This window comes from Urocampus carinirostris, chromosome 1 (genome assembly GCF_059441175.1).
Source record: "Urocampus carinirostris isolate Australia breed hairy pipefish chromosome 1, RoL_Ucar_1.0, whole genome shotgun sequence".
Classification (NCBI taxonomy): domain Eukaryota; kingdom Metazoa; phylum Chordata; class Actinopteri; order Syngnathiformes; family Syngnathidae; genus Urocampus; species Urocampus carinirostris.
Window position 1 is genome coordinate 22080782 of NC_142349.1, and position 14939 is coordinate 22095720.

Consider the following 14939-nt stretch of genomic DNA (forward strand, 5'->3'; position numbering starts at 1 on the left):
GTTCCTGCTGCTGAAAAACATCCCCTCACCATAATGCTGCCACCACCATGCTTCACTGTAGGGATGGTATTGGCCTGGTGATGAGCAGTGCCTGGTTTCCTCCAAACATGGCGCCTGGCATTCACACCAAAGAGTTCAATCTTTGTCTCATCAGACCAGAGAATTTTGTTTCTCATGGCCTGAGAGTCATTCAGGTGGTTTTTGGCAAATTCCAGACGGGCTTCCATGTTCCTTTTACTAAGGAGTGGCTTTCGTCTGGCCACTCTACCATACAGGCCTGATTGGTGGATTGCTGCAGAGATGGTTGTCCTTCTGGAAGGCTCACCTCTCTCCACAGAGGAACGCTGGAGCTCTGACGGAGTGACCATGGGGTTTTTGGTCACCTCCCTGACTAAGGCCCTTCTTCCCTGATCGCTCAGTTTAGAAGGCCGGCCAGCTCTAGGAAGAGTCCTGGAGGTTCCAAATGTCTTCCATTTACGAATAATGGAGGCCACTGTGCTCATTGGGACCTTCAAAGCAGCAGACATTTTTCTGTATCCTTCCCCACATTTGTGCCTCAAGACAATCCTGTCTCGCAGGTCTACAGACAGTTCTTTTGACTTCATGCTTGGTGTTTGTGCTCTGACATGCACACTCAACTGTGGGACCTTATATAGACAGGTGTGTGCCTTTCCAAATCATGTCCAATCAACTGAATTTACTGCAGGTGGACTCCAATTAAGCTGTAGAAAGATCTCAAGGATGATCAGTGGAAAAAAGATGCACCTGAGCTCAATTTTGAGCTTCATGGCAAAGGCTGTGAATACTTATGTAAATGTGATTTCTTAGTTTTCTATTTTTAATCAATTCAAAAAAAGTTAAAAAAACAAAAGCTTTTTCACATTGTCATAATGTATTTTGTGTAGAATTTTGAGATAAGAGATTAAATTAATACAATTTGGAATGAGGCTGTAACATAACAAAATGTGGAAAAAGTGAAGCGCTGTGAATACTTTCCGGATGCACTGTATGGCGTCCAAACAAGAGTAGCTTAAGTCACAGGGAATCACATACAAGTTGGGAATGTAAACAATGTCACAAAAACATCGGATTTCATCCCAAAAGTTTGTAAGTCTTAGGTATGACTCGAACCTGTGACCTCCCAGTCTTGGGGCAACCTTACGTCTGCCTTTTTAGATGAGACACAGGGCCCACTGCCCGCTAGGGTGCATTATTTGAAAAAACAGGCTTTTATATGCGCCTTAAGGCCGTGAAATTGCGGTACTTATCATTAACCCTTATTTATATCACAAAAAATAAATTATAAGCTTTTTGTATTGCCAGAAAAAAAGAATAACCAAAAATAAATGATTGACTTAACATCTTATTATAAGCACATTTGTCTTTCTCCAAAGCTATCTTTGTTCATATTCTAAAGATAGATTGACAACATTCTTGCACTTATCGTGGGATAAATGTACAATTTTGACAAATATCTCATTAGCATCAGGCTAAAGTGCCACTCTTTAGGAGTCCCCCAAAACAACACGTTTTGATCGTTTTTCAGATCTACTCCATATTTAACACTGTAATGCATGCAATATCAGTTATTTGTGGACATTAATTTGTACCTTTATTTAAATATTTCAATATGATGAAAAAATGGATAGTACAGCAATTGTCTTTTATGGGGTCATTAAAATGAAAACTCAACGGTTTACAGGGGATGATCAGTGTCATGTCATTGGTTAATGGACGAAATTAAATGAGCGCCACTTTTGTGAAATAGTTACAGGATTTTAAAATGAATTCTCAAATACATGTGCGATATTTTTAAAATAGTTTTTAAAACAAAAACATTTGTGCGTAAACCACGCTTGAGTTAGCGCTGCATGTGTCAATGCATAGGTCACCACTAGATAGCAGCACAATATCAAATGAAAATTCCAAACGTCATGGCCCGCTCACACATGCCTATTTCCCGACGCTCGAAGAGTCTGAGAATTTGAGGAAGGGTCGTGGTTTGCTCCAAAGCTGGATGAGAGCAAACCACAGCGACCACACACTAGCTTTGCGGCTTTTGCAGAGCTACTGGCATGGCTCAATTAACAAGGTCTCAAAAAGCCCCTGTGTTGAAATGAAGAGACAAATCCCAATTTAGTTTTTCCTTCGACAAAAATAGAAGAGAAAACACTTGTGATTTTATTTATCTTACACGGGAAGTTCTGACCTTTGTGAAGGTCAATAGAACGCGACATGGGTGTAACCTGATTTTGAGGGTTCTCAAACCCCCTAAATTCAAGCTGAAGGAACCCCCTAAATGATAACATTTTTTAGAACGCTCTAATCCTTAATAAAGGACAGGATAGTCTTAAATATGATTAAAAACGCCAGATAAAACAATGAAAAAAGTACAACAAAAATGTGAACAACTGCCTTGAAATGGTTGAGTCCATTTGATTCCACACACACACTCTTGTCCACAGCTCTTGCCCCTTAGTGTCACTTTGACATAGTTTCGGAGTCTCTGGAGGCTCTGGTGTTTTAGGATGAAACTATATCATACAGTGGTTATATTGAACAACTATTTTACCACCCGATATATAAACATACACATATATATATATATATCACTCAGTTGGGCATTGTTAACACATACTTAACCCTTGATCATAATTTTCCAAAAAGTAAATGATTCTTGTGTTGTCCAGGGTTCTAATAGAAAACATATTTACCTTTCAACTTTTTTTAAGGACACCTCAAACAATGCAACTCACAATGACTTAAAAATGAAAAATGAAGTTCGTGAGCAGCCATGTAGCACGCCCTTTGAAGAAGGGTGGCGGTGTTGCGCTAATTTCTGAAAAAACGCTCAAATTTACTCGTCGTACCTTTAATAATTACAAGGTGTTCGTGGCTCTGGTTATGCGGTCCTCTCTATTGTCAATTTATGTAGTAACTATTTATCGCGCACCAGGGCCATACACAGCTTTCTTGGACGAATTCGCTGAACTTTTGTCTGAACTAGTAACCTATGCAGACAAAATTATAATTATGGGGGACTTTAACATTCATATGAACTCCCCACTCAGTTCACTTAATGTTGCGTTTCGGTCTCTAATTGATGCATTTGGTTTCAATCAACTGGTTGATTTGCCAACTCATAAAGATGGAAACACGCTAGATTTGGTTCTGACTCGAGGAGTTTCAACCTCAAACATGACGGTGTTACCGTGTACTACCGTTATCTCTGATTATTATTTAGTTACATTCGAGGTGCTAGCTAAATATAGTACTAAAAAAGCTGAAGGATTTAGCGGACGCAATATAAGCACTGGCACAGTTTCTGAGCTCTCCGATCTTTTTTCAGGGGCAGTTGCGTCCTTTCCTTCATACAAAGGCTCTATCGACTCACTCATGAATAAGTTTAATGCTACCCTGGCTAGTGTCCTGGATTCAGTAGCACCCATACGGCTTAAATCACAACCTAAAAGACGCATGCCTTGGTTTACTGATGAAACTAAATCCCTTAAACAAGAATGCAGGAAATCTGAAAGAAAATGGCGCGCTACCAAGCTTGAGGTTTTCCATCAAACCTGGTGTGACAGCTTGTTAAAGTATAAAGCGGCCCTTGCCTCTGCAAAATCAGCCTACCTTTCGAAGGTGATTGCGTCACAAAAGAACAATCCCAAAATCCTTTTCGACACTGTTGCATCGCTTACAAGGCAAGAGATTATCCCAGATAGTTCCACCCATTCAGCCCATGACTTAATGGTCTTATTTAATAAGAAGATGCAATGCATACAGGAAGAAATTGCTAAAGACAAAATTAATACAACACATACTAAAGGGCTGAAATCTATAGATGCACGACATGGTGGCTGTCCAGGGAATTTGTCCCGTTTTAGTGAACTGTCAATCGATAATCTTAAACAGGTGGTGAATACGGCCAAACGGACGACTTGCCTGTTTGACCCGCTTCCAGGTTCACTTATTAAAGGTCTTTTTGGGGTCCTTGGACCTTCAGTTCTAAATATTATAAACATATCACTCTCCTCATGTGTAGTTCCAGCGGCTTTTAAGTCCGCTGTTATTAAACCTACACTGAAACGACCCAACCTTGATCCAGAAAGCTTATGTAATTATAGACCTTTGTCAAACCTACCGTTTCTTTCTAAAGTACTTGAAAAAGTAGTGGCACAGCAGCTGAATAATTTCATATCCGAGAACATTCTTTTTGAATCAATGCAATCAGGATTCAGGGCGAACCACTCTACTGAGACAGTCTGATTAAGGTAACCAATGATCGCCTACTGGCAATGGACTCTTGCGCTTCATCACTTTTGCTGCTGCTGGACCTTAGTGCTGCTTTTGACACAGTGGACCATAATATCCTACTATAACAGCTGGAAAAATGCATTGGTCTCTCAGGAACCGTCCTCTCTTGGTTCAGATCCTACCTCTCAGATAGGACGCACTGTGTTAAATATGGCGAAATGGCATCTGAGCGTGTTAATGTTACCTGTGGTGTTCCGCAGGGTTCAGTGGTTGGTCCCCTTCTTTTCAGCATCTACATGCTTCCATTAGGTAATATTATTCGCAAGTATAATATCATTTTCCACTGCCACGCAGATGACACTCAACTATATCTGCCGTTGGATGAATTTGCCACACTAAATTGTGGGAATTTGGAGGCCTGCCTCACTGAGATAAAAGAGTGAATGTCACTCAATTTCTTGCGTCATAACTCTGAAAAGACCGAAATGTTAGTTATTGGTCCATCTAAATGCCGTGACTTACTCTCAAAAACTGCTGTGAACATTGACAAATGTCACATCATACAAAAATTTAGGTGTCATATATGACCACGATCTGTCCTTTCAAACACATGTGAAGAAAATTACGAGAACCGCTTTCTTCCATCTTCGCAACATTGCTAAAATTCGTCCTATACTGTCTCAGTCGGATGCGGAGATTATAATTCACGCATTTGTTACCCCCCGTCTCGATTACTGTAATGCACTACTCTCCGGTCTCCCGAAGTCCAGAATCAAGAGTCTTCAGCTGGTACAAAATGCTGCAGCGAGGCTATTAACTAGGACAAAAAAGTCCGATCATATCACGCCGATTTTGGCTAACCTGCATTGGCTCCCTGTTAGCCTAAGATGTTATTTCAAGGTTCTCTTAGTATTATACAAAATCATACATGGACTTGCTCCTTCATATCTTTCAGATCTGATTCCCCCCTATGTTCCGGTCCGAAGCCTTCGTTCTGAGAGCGCCGGTCTTCTGGTGATCCCAAGATCCAAGAAGTGTTCCGCTGGTTCGAGAGCGTTCTCCATCCGGGCACCGGTGCTGTGGAATGCTCTTCCCCTCTGAGATCAATTCTGCAACCTCAGTGGAAATGTTTAAATCCAAGCTTAAAACACACATCTACTCTATAGCATATGAATAACCTATACTTTTCTTGGACAATATCTCTGTATTATTTGTGATTGCAACATCCTTTGCTGTCTGGTAATCCTGAAAGGGGGATGCCACATGTGCGGTCCCTTCTCAAGGATTCTTCATTTTCCTCATGTTGAGGTTTTTGAGTTTTTCCTTGTTGGTTCCAGATCAGGGGATGGTGTAATAATAGTCTGAAAAAATAGTCCGTGAAATAACCTGTGAAGCCCTTTGAGACTCTTTGTGACTAAGGGCTATACAAATAAAAATTACTTGACTTGACTTGACTATGCGCTGCTCCTTTTGAATAAAAGCTTCAATAGATAGATAATACCCCATTATGCCATTATGAAAAAAAGTCTGTGCAAGGAAAGAAAAATACTGGATAACTTGACTTGCTGTTAGCTTTCTAATACTATCAACTAATTCTATTGTTTAGGGCTGAGGTGTGCGCCAAACCAGAATCATTGGTCTCACTATCGCCCTCTGGTGTGAGGCAAGATAATTCCGTGCCTCACTTGGCTTTTGCATGGGCTCAGCACTGTAATATGTTACATACTGATTGTATGAATAAAATTGGAATATAATTTGACAATTCTGCGATTTTTGAAAAGAAAATCAAATTTTTTTTAAGTTAAATGAGAAAATATTTAACACTATCTATATGTCTAACCATTTAATGTATTTTTTATTTTATATTTCCATGCAGTTAACAGATACAGTGTAAAACTCAAAGACTTTTGATCAGGGATGTCAAACGGCTTTGGGGCCGGATCCAGACTTTCTGCTCTCAGTTGGGCCGGATCAATAAACGAATGTCAACTCCAGATATTTTTTAAAAAAATCATATTTTTTTTGAAAAAATGACTTAGAGGCTCGTTTCTTTTTTGACATACTCACAAAATGTATGGCGGGTCAGATTAAATCATCCAAGGGGCCCTCCGGGACTTATGTTTAACATGTCTGCTTTCGAGCCTTGGATGTCAAAGGCTACATTGAAACGTTGCTTCAGACCAGGGCTCGGCACCCAGTTTGAATGGCTTTTCTGAAATAACGACTTGTTATTAAAATGTCTGTTACCATGTTATAACAAGGTTAGTTTTCGGAACTATGGTTAAATATACTCAGTCAACCCCCAAAAAATGTTTTACTAGAAAATCTCAGTGACCCAGCACTTTTGAGCTATTTACAGAACAGATCTGTGGGCACCTCATCCTTTCCTGAGGGGGCACCCTGGTGAACCCTGCTTTAGACAAAGAGACTGACTGAATCGGATACTGTTGTGGTCTTCTCAACCTGGAAGTCCCCTAGACCTTACTGATAATCTTGTAAGAACTGAAACACATCAACCACAGCAATACTTAAAACTTTCTAAGCTGCAAAAGACGGAAATGTGAGTCAATGGGACGATACATTGTGTCAGTCTCTGAACTCGGGTTACAACGTCGTTTAAACTGGACCCATTCCTTCTGCTGCTGATGGGACTTTTTCCTTTGTAGTGGAAAAAAAATCAGATTTTTTTCTTTTCTCTTTATTTTGTTTAATTTTAGGAGTTCCAAGCAAACTTAAAAGGTGATAGTTGTCACGAGGCGTGGTGGAGTGGAAGGGGTGACCGGACCGGAACGGAGGCAGGAAGGGAGAACTCAATTAAGTAACGATCCAAAACTTTTATTCACCAAAATAAAAGTTGTCCAAAACTCTGGGACATGACAAAACCATCAGTTGTTTCTTCCAACTCAACTAAACAGGACAAGGCATAACAGAACGGACAATGTTTAAAACTAAAACAGGACAAGGCATAACAGACCGGGGAATGGGTAATGAGCCAGCGCCCGCCAAACCCACAACCCAGCCTTAAGTAGCAGACCAGCAATCAGCTGATCTGCTACAGCTTGAGTTCGGGGGCGCGGCAGACTGGTCGCCACGGCGACCGTGACAGAGCCCCCCCTTTAAGGGACAGCTCCTGAGGTCCCCAAAAAAGGAAAAAAATAAAATAAAAATACTACCTCACGCCCCGGAATGGTTCGACGCTCGGCAGGGTTGGGGGGGTCCGGCAGGCAAACTGGACCGGCGAACACGAGGACAGACGGAATCGGAACCGGCAAACACAGAGGACAGACGGAATCGGAACCGGCAAACACAGAGGACAGACGGAATCGGAACCGGCAAACACAGAGGACAGACGGAATCGGAACCGGCAAACACAGAGGACAGACGGAATCGGAACCGGCAAACACAGAGGACAGACGGAATCGGAACCGGCAAACACAGAGGACAGACGGAATCGGAACCGGCAAACACAGAGGACAGACGGAATCGGAACCGGCAAACACAGAGGACAGACGGAATCAGAACCGGCAAACACAGAGGACAGACGGAATCAGAACCGGCAAACACAGAGGACAGACGGAATCAGAACCGGCAAACACAGAGGACAGACAGAATCAGAACCGGCAAACACAGAGGACAGACAGAATCAGAACCGGCAAACACAGAGGACAGACAGAATCAGAACCGGCAAGAACAAGCGAGTCAGAATCAGAACCGGCAAAAACAAGCGAGTCAGAATCAGAACCGGCAAAACAGGCGAGTCAAAATCAGAACCGGCAAAACAGGAGCAGCAGAGTCGGACTGGCAGGCAGCAGAGTCGGACTGGCAGGCAGCAGAGTCGGACTGGCAGGCAGCAGAGTCGGACTGGTAGGCAGCAGAGTCGGACTGGCAGGCAGCAGAGTCGGACTGGCAGGCAGCAAAGTCGGACTGGCAGGCAGCAGAGTCAGACTGGCAGGGAGCAGAGTCGGACTGGCAGGCAGCGGAGTCGGAGTCGGCCCGGCAGGCAGCGGAGTCGGCCCGGCAGGCAGCGGAGTCGGCCCGGCAGGCAGCGGAGTCGGAGTCGGCCCGACGGGCAGCGGAGTCGGAGTCAGACTGGCACGCAGGGGAGACGGAATAGCAGGCAATCGGCACGGGAGTCGGGCAGGCAGGCATGAGAGTCAAACAGGCAGGCGTCAATTCTTCCCGGGACCCCATTCGAGGCACAGCAATGGCCACGACGGGCGGGGCCGTGGTTCGAACGAGCAGGGAAGGTTACCTCAGTGGGCGCTTGCCAAACTGTGTTCTCCAGCTCTCCCCAAGTCGCGCTGGGATCTTTCGCTGAGTTCTTGTCGTGGCTGGCTCATTCTGCCACGAGGCGTGGTGGAGTGGAAGGGGGGACCGGACCGGAACGGAGGCAGGAGGCAGGAAGGGAGAACTCAATTGCGTAACGATCCAAAACTTTTATTCACCAAAATAAAAGTTGTCCAAAACTCTAGGACATGACAAAACAAACAGTTGTTTCTTCCAACTCAACTAAACAGGACAAGGCATAACAGACCGGGGAATGTGTAATGAGCCAGCGCCCGCCAAACCCACAACCCAGCCTTAAGTAGCAGACCAGCAATCAGCTGATCTGCTACAGCTTGAGTTCGGGGGCGCGGCAGACTGGTCGCCACGGCGACCGTGACAATAGTATCTTATGTGATTTCCTTCAAAATGTAACTGTCATTATTGTTACCTATAGCATAGTAAATCTCACTTTCAGGATCAAATGAATCAAAAAATGTGAAGACGTTATCTTAAATATCTTAAAACAGGCGTCACCTATCTTTTCCCTTTGAGGGTCACATAACTTTTCCCTTCTGTGATAAGGTGCAGAAGTCAGTTTGTAACAGAAAAAGTGTAATGATTGCAGGATTGCCTGAATGCAAAAACTGCATTGCTCTCTAAACAGCCACAATAAAATAATCCTTTGGATTCTTCACGGAACAAAATTCAGAAAATTAATGATACCGTTATTTATGAAATAAAAAAAAGCAAGACCCGAATAACAATCTGTGTGTTCTTCAGAGAAAAAAAGTCCATGGAACATAAACTTTCTGTTGTGCCGTGCACAGTCTTAACTGGTCCAAGATCAGCTTAGTTGCCAGAGCAGTGGATCACCGGTCGTAAAATGAGTTGCGAAAAGGCAGTAGATTATTTCTCATTATTACACTATTGACCAGGGACGAATGTTAATTTCATTTTCCGTTTCAAATGTAACAATGACGAGAAAATTCTATTCTAAGTAAATGGCAAATGGTCTGCATTTATAGAGCGCTTCTCAAGCCACCGAAGGCCTCACAAAGTGCTTTACAATTTGCTTCACAGTTACCCAAGTCTAAGCCTTGTAAGTGACAAAATTATTGCCCTTGAAACCTGTGAAATACACCACAAAATTATCGTCTTTGGTATCATGGCTAAAAATAGTGAGATAATGAGATAGAGCCCAATGCCTTTCTGATGTATCATCTCTATCACTCATAGTGGTGAAAGTTTGGAGATTCCACTTCAGTGACCTGGGTTGGAATCCTCGCACCCAGATTTTGAGTTGTTTTTTAGATCAATATAAAATGTGTGTGAGAATGTTTTCTGTTATTATTCAGCAGGTTGGACAAAATGTGGGGGCTGGTTGTACCCAGCCTGCAGGTTGTAGTTTGGGGACCACTGCAATTGTGAGGAATATTTGCTATTTTGTTATATACAGTTCGTCATCACGTGTTTTAGATGTGTGATTTTAATATAAAAAAGTATTGGAGGTCCAAGAGAGTAGTGAATACGGCCTATCAAGTATTTTAATGTGTTCTATCCTTATTTTGGAATGTAAAAACTTTGTATCACTATTTAAAATATGTACAGTGTATAAAAACTTCATGAAAAACACAAGCTAAATGGATTTGTGAAACCCATTTACATTTCTTAAAGGGACATTGTGTATTATTTAGGGCCTCCTAGTGGTAATATATCTATATCTATATCTACATGTATATCTATATCTATATCTATATCTATATCTATATCTATATCTATATCTATATCTATATCTATATACCAGAGCCATGTCCCCCTAGTGGGAGGTGGCTAGAGTCTTTTTTGAGTCTTTCTGGGAAATCGATACAGAGGAGAGGATTCCCAGCCCCCTCGCTCAACCCAAATGATGTGTTGGGAGTCATTAGGTGACCAAACCTCCCAATTCCAACCCCTAATGCCGAGCGCTAAGCAGGGACCCAATGAGTACCAATGTTGTAAGTCTTAGGTAAGACCGAGGCTTGAACCAGCGACCTCCTAGTCTCAGGGCGGACACCCTATCCCAAGGCCGCCAAGCTGGCAAAAAAAATAATTCAATGAAAATAATATTGATTTTAATAATAAGCATAAAACGTGAATCACAGTGTAAGAATTCAAAGAAAAAGATTGCAGTTTGGCCACTTCGAGTCTCGGTAGTAAGTTATCTTCATAGTGCTTTGTAACACTCAATTCCGGTTGTACTACTGTTGTAGTATCCCAGTATGAGATTCTACATAAGAATAGAGATGAAAAACGGATTCAGCTCCCTCATATTAAGTCAAAAATATCTACATAAGAATCAGCTAACCCTTGGATACACTGCAGTTTTTCGTCAGCAGAATATTATTGGGCATAAAGATCTTGAGTTTATCTTCCTGCACACATGGACGCGTCAATGTCATTGAGAATTCGATCAGCTGTTTTGTACTAATGTGCTTCAATTTTGAAGCTGTTATGCAGATTATCGGTCTATTTGTGCCAACACATGCCATAAAACTGAAAATTCCTCTACTCATTGAAACGGCAACCATCACGTTTGCGAGTGCTTTAAACACAGAATCTATTGGATGTTTGTGCTGAGGTTTATTTTAACTTGTTTGCTTTGGGCTGCGTCCAACATATGCTGCAGATGGGCACTTTCTCACAGAATGCTGGAACTTTTTCCAGCTCCCAGTGTATTTGTCAGGGTCTGCCTGGGGTGGGTGTGGGGGCGGAGGTCGCACTCGCGCTCTTTTTCAGCGGGCCGGCTGGGAAACTTTAGTTGCTGGTTAATGTTATCGAATTACAAAAAAGAAAAATTGTCATAAAGATCTGACCTTTGTCAAAGTTAAACAGTCGGCATAAGCATATCTGTTTGCTGGTCACCAGGCTACTTCCTGGTTCCTAAAAAAGATAAAACAACGGTCCCTCTAAAACAGGAAGTCATGAAAAATGAAAATGTCATCAAAAGACAAAAATGCAAATAATAGATCAAATTCTGGCTCTTTTAAAGGACTTTAATTGGGTGGTGTTGCCTTAGAACTGTATTAGAAATTACATTTTTAGGAGTTACAATAGACGGAAAATTAAACTGGAAAACACACATCAAACACATACAAACTGAGGTATCTAAAAGCATTTAAATAAATCAATAAATCAACATTATTATTAAACTATAATGCATTGCATTTATTATATTCTTCTCTAGTTTTAAAATGTTTATTGTGCTGTGCAGAAGTTTGGGGCAATATTTACAAAATTTCACTCCATCCCCTTTTTATTTAACTTTTCTTTATTAAAAAAACAAAAACAAAAGAAAAAGTGAATATATTTCAAACAGCTAAAAATATCAAAAAGTGACACGGTGATAGCAACATAATAGCACATCACCTCTAAATTCTAAATCATGACCATTTTATGTGCTCCCGATAAAATAACCACTTGATTACATTGCTAGCAATGCTGTTAGAGTTTGTCCAAAGTGGCTTTGTAATTTCTCCCAATCTATTAGGGTTTTCCATCACTTGCCATTACTAAAGTCTATTGTTCAGAATCAAACTTGTGCATGGTAGTAATAGAGGTCAGAGGCTTAGTGAGGGAGGGATCAGTGAAGCAAGCATCTATTCAGATTTTCATTTGGTTTTAATCCCCCTTTACTAAAACTAAGGTAGAATTGGGCACATGAGGGCTTCCCTTCAAACTCTGTGGGAACAGATTTTTAGTTATCACGCTAAAGTAAAAGAAACATTAGACACATTTGGTGGCAAGGGAATGGAAAATAAACAAATATCAATGGAAGTAAATAAAATACTTTTCAAAATTTAATTTTATATATACAACAGAAAAAAATAATAAAGATGAAAGGAGCCCTGGATCTTTTTTTTTTTTTAATAAATCAACTGAATATCTTGGAAAGTTGTGCAACTTGATTATAATGTCACTAATTATGATAATGTTAGTTATTTTCAAAGTTAAAATCATATCTTATCCACATGAGGGTTTACGTGGGACATTGTTAGGCTCACTCTTTTTACCAACTTTTGAAAATACTGCCCGTGTTGAAATGTTGAAAGATATAAATAATGCCTACTGTTTTGAAAGCCACTTCCCATTACATCAATTTGATAGTAAGGGCTGCCCCAATTCACTAACATGTTGGGTGACTAGGCCAGATTACATTGTTGCTGACTCGATCGATATCAGATGTGGTCTCTGGGACAGGACTCAAAAAACAATATTGTTATTTTTCAAAACTTTTCGGGGAATGGATGTGGAAAAATGTTTTAATGACTATGACCATAATCATAATAACATTTCTTTTTATTACAATTTATTTTGTTTTTAGCGTATTTTAGCCATTGTGTGTGTGTCTGTGTATTAGGTGTTTCGGTCAGTTTTGTGGGGATAAAGGAAAAGGATTTTATTGTCCTGTTGGATGCTGAATCTTTTTATACAGCCCTTTGAGTGGCAATTTATGGCCTAAAAATACTTTACAAATATATTTGATTTGACTGTGCCTAAAGTAAAAGTAAAACAATGAATTTATTCTGCCAGGGTCCCATTTAGGGTGGCGCACAAGCACATTGCACGTTGGTGCAGCAAGGCTTTTAACTAAGACAAGAAAGTTTGATGACATGACCCCGATTTTAGCTAACCTGTTAGCTTAAGATGTGATTTTAAGTTTCTTATGGTAGTATACAAAATCATGCATGGACTTGCTCCCTCATATCTTTCAGATATAATCTCCCCATATGTTCCGGTCCGGAGCCTTGAAAATGCTGGTCTAATAGTGATCCCAAGAGATCCGCAGGTTCGAAAGTGATGGCGTATGAATTGATCTGCAACCTCAGTGGAACTTCTTAAATCACACTTCTATTCTGCAGTATATGAATAACCTATATCTTATGTTGACAATATCTGTGTAGTATTTGTTATTGCAACATCCATTACAGCTTGGTCATCCTGGAAGGGGGATTACCTCATGTGCGGTCCCTTCACAAGGTTTCTTCATTTTCCTCATGTTGAGGTTTTTGAGGTTTTCTTTGCCCTCATGTAGGTTTTAGATCAGGGGATGGTGTAATACTAGTCTGTGGTTTTCAATAATCTTTGACTTGACTTGACTAGTACAGTGGTCTTTATTTTGGACAGGGTTCGGGACACGGGTAGTCAGGTATTGAAACAACAGTATCTACAACACCAGAGGCAGCACTTGTGGTCCAAGAGGTAGGCAAGGGGTCAGTGATTCAGCAGGCAGCAAAGTTGGCAGTCCAAGAATTCAGCAGGCGGTACTTGTGATCCAGAAGTAAAAGCTAGGGGGCGACACACTGTATAGGGAAAGAAACTTTTGGCACGAGAAAGGTGGCAATGAACCAGCACCAAGCCAATGAGACGGAGTGTTTAAATAGTGAATAGGGAGAGGTGTGATTGGAGGGTAATCAGGACAAGTGACACCAGATGTAGGGTGGCAATAACAGCCATGAAGTGAATTGCCAAATAAGGTAAGGGAAACCCAAAGGGTAAGAGAAAGAAAGAAAGATACTGTTTGTATTGGTTCACCAGAAAACGATTCAAACCTGAGGCCCGAGGTCTTCTAATTAATTCCAAACATATGTGCATCTCATTTCACTGGTCACCAAAAATAATACATTAACACTTCTGTAATAAGACCACGAATTTCAATAGAGAAGAGACCTGGTAAATGTGCCAACCTTTACAGTCAGACGGATGTTTTACAGTTTAATATTGAAAACATTTTTTTTTTTCAGATATGCATCCTACTTATGAGCATTAAGTAGTGTTTTACTGGGACTTAACCAATTCAACAGATTCAGGTTGATCAGTTACTAGAAATTATTTCTGGTTTTACCAGTTGAAAATTCTCTTTTGGGTGAAGAGCAGCATTCAAGCCATTGTGCAGTAAAATCCTTGATCTGAGAAAATGAAAGTAAATACCACACATTTTAATGTTAATGTTTTTTGTGTGTTACAAACAAAAGACACACAAAAGGCAGTACCTGGTCTTGCAGACAATGAGAAAAACCTTGGTCTATAGCAGCCCTACTGGAGGAACTGAACACAAACATGTGACATTCCGGAGCTTGTATTGTGAAACAAACAGGGTCCGCATGACCTACAAAAGTAAAAAAAATGTTTGTCTGACCGACAAGTCTTTCAGTCCTGAGTAGCTAGTCCTCGATTAAATACTTTTGCAAGTGGATTAGAAAGAAGACAAAGAAGACAAAATAAATTGTGTACGGCAAGAAACCTGCACCCTCTGCGTGAAAGCAGGACAAAAATTGACCCCTCTGGACCTAAGCACACCTCTCTCTAAACCAGAACCTCAATGACTCTTGAAACCACACCCATCCTCCTTGGGAGTCTTTATCCTGCATCTGCTTGAA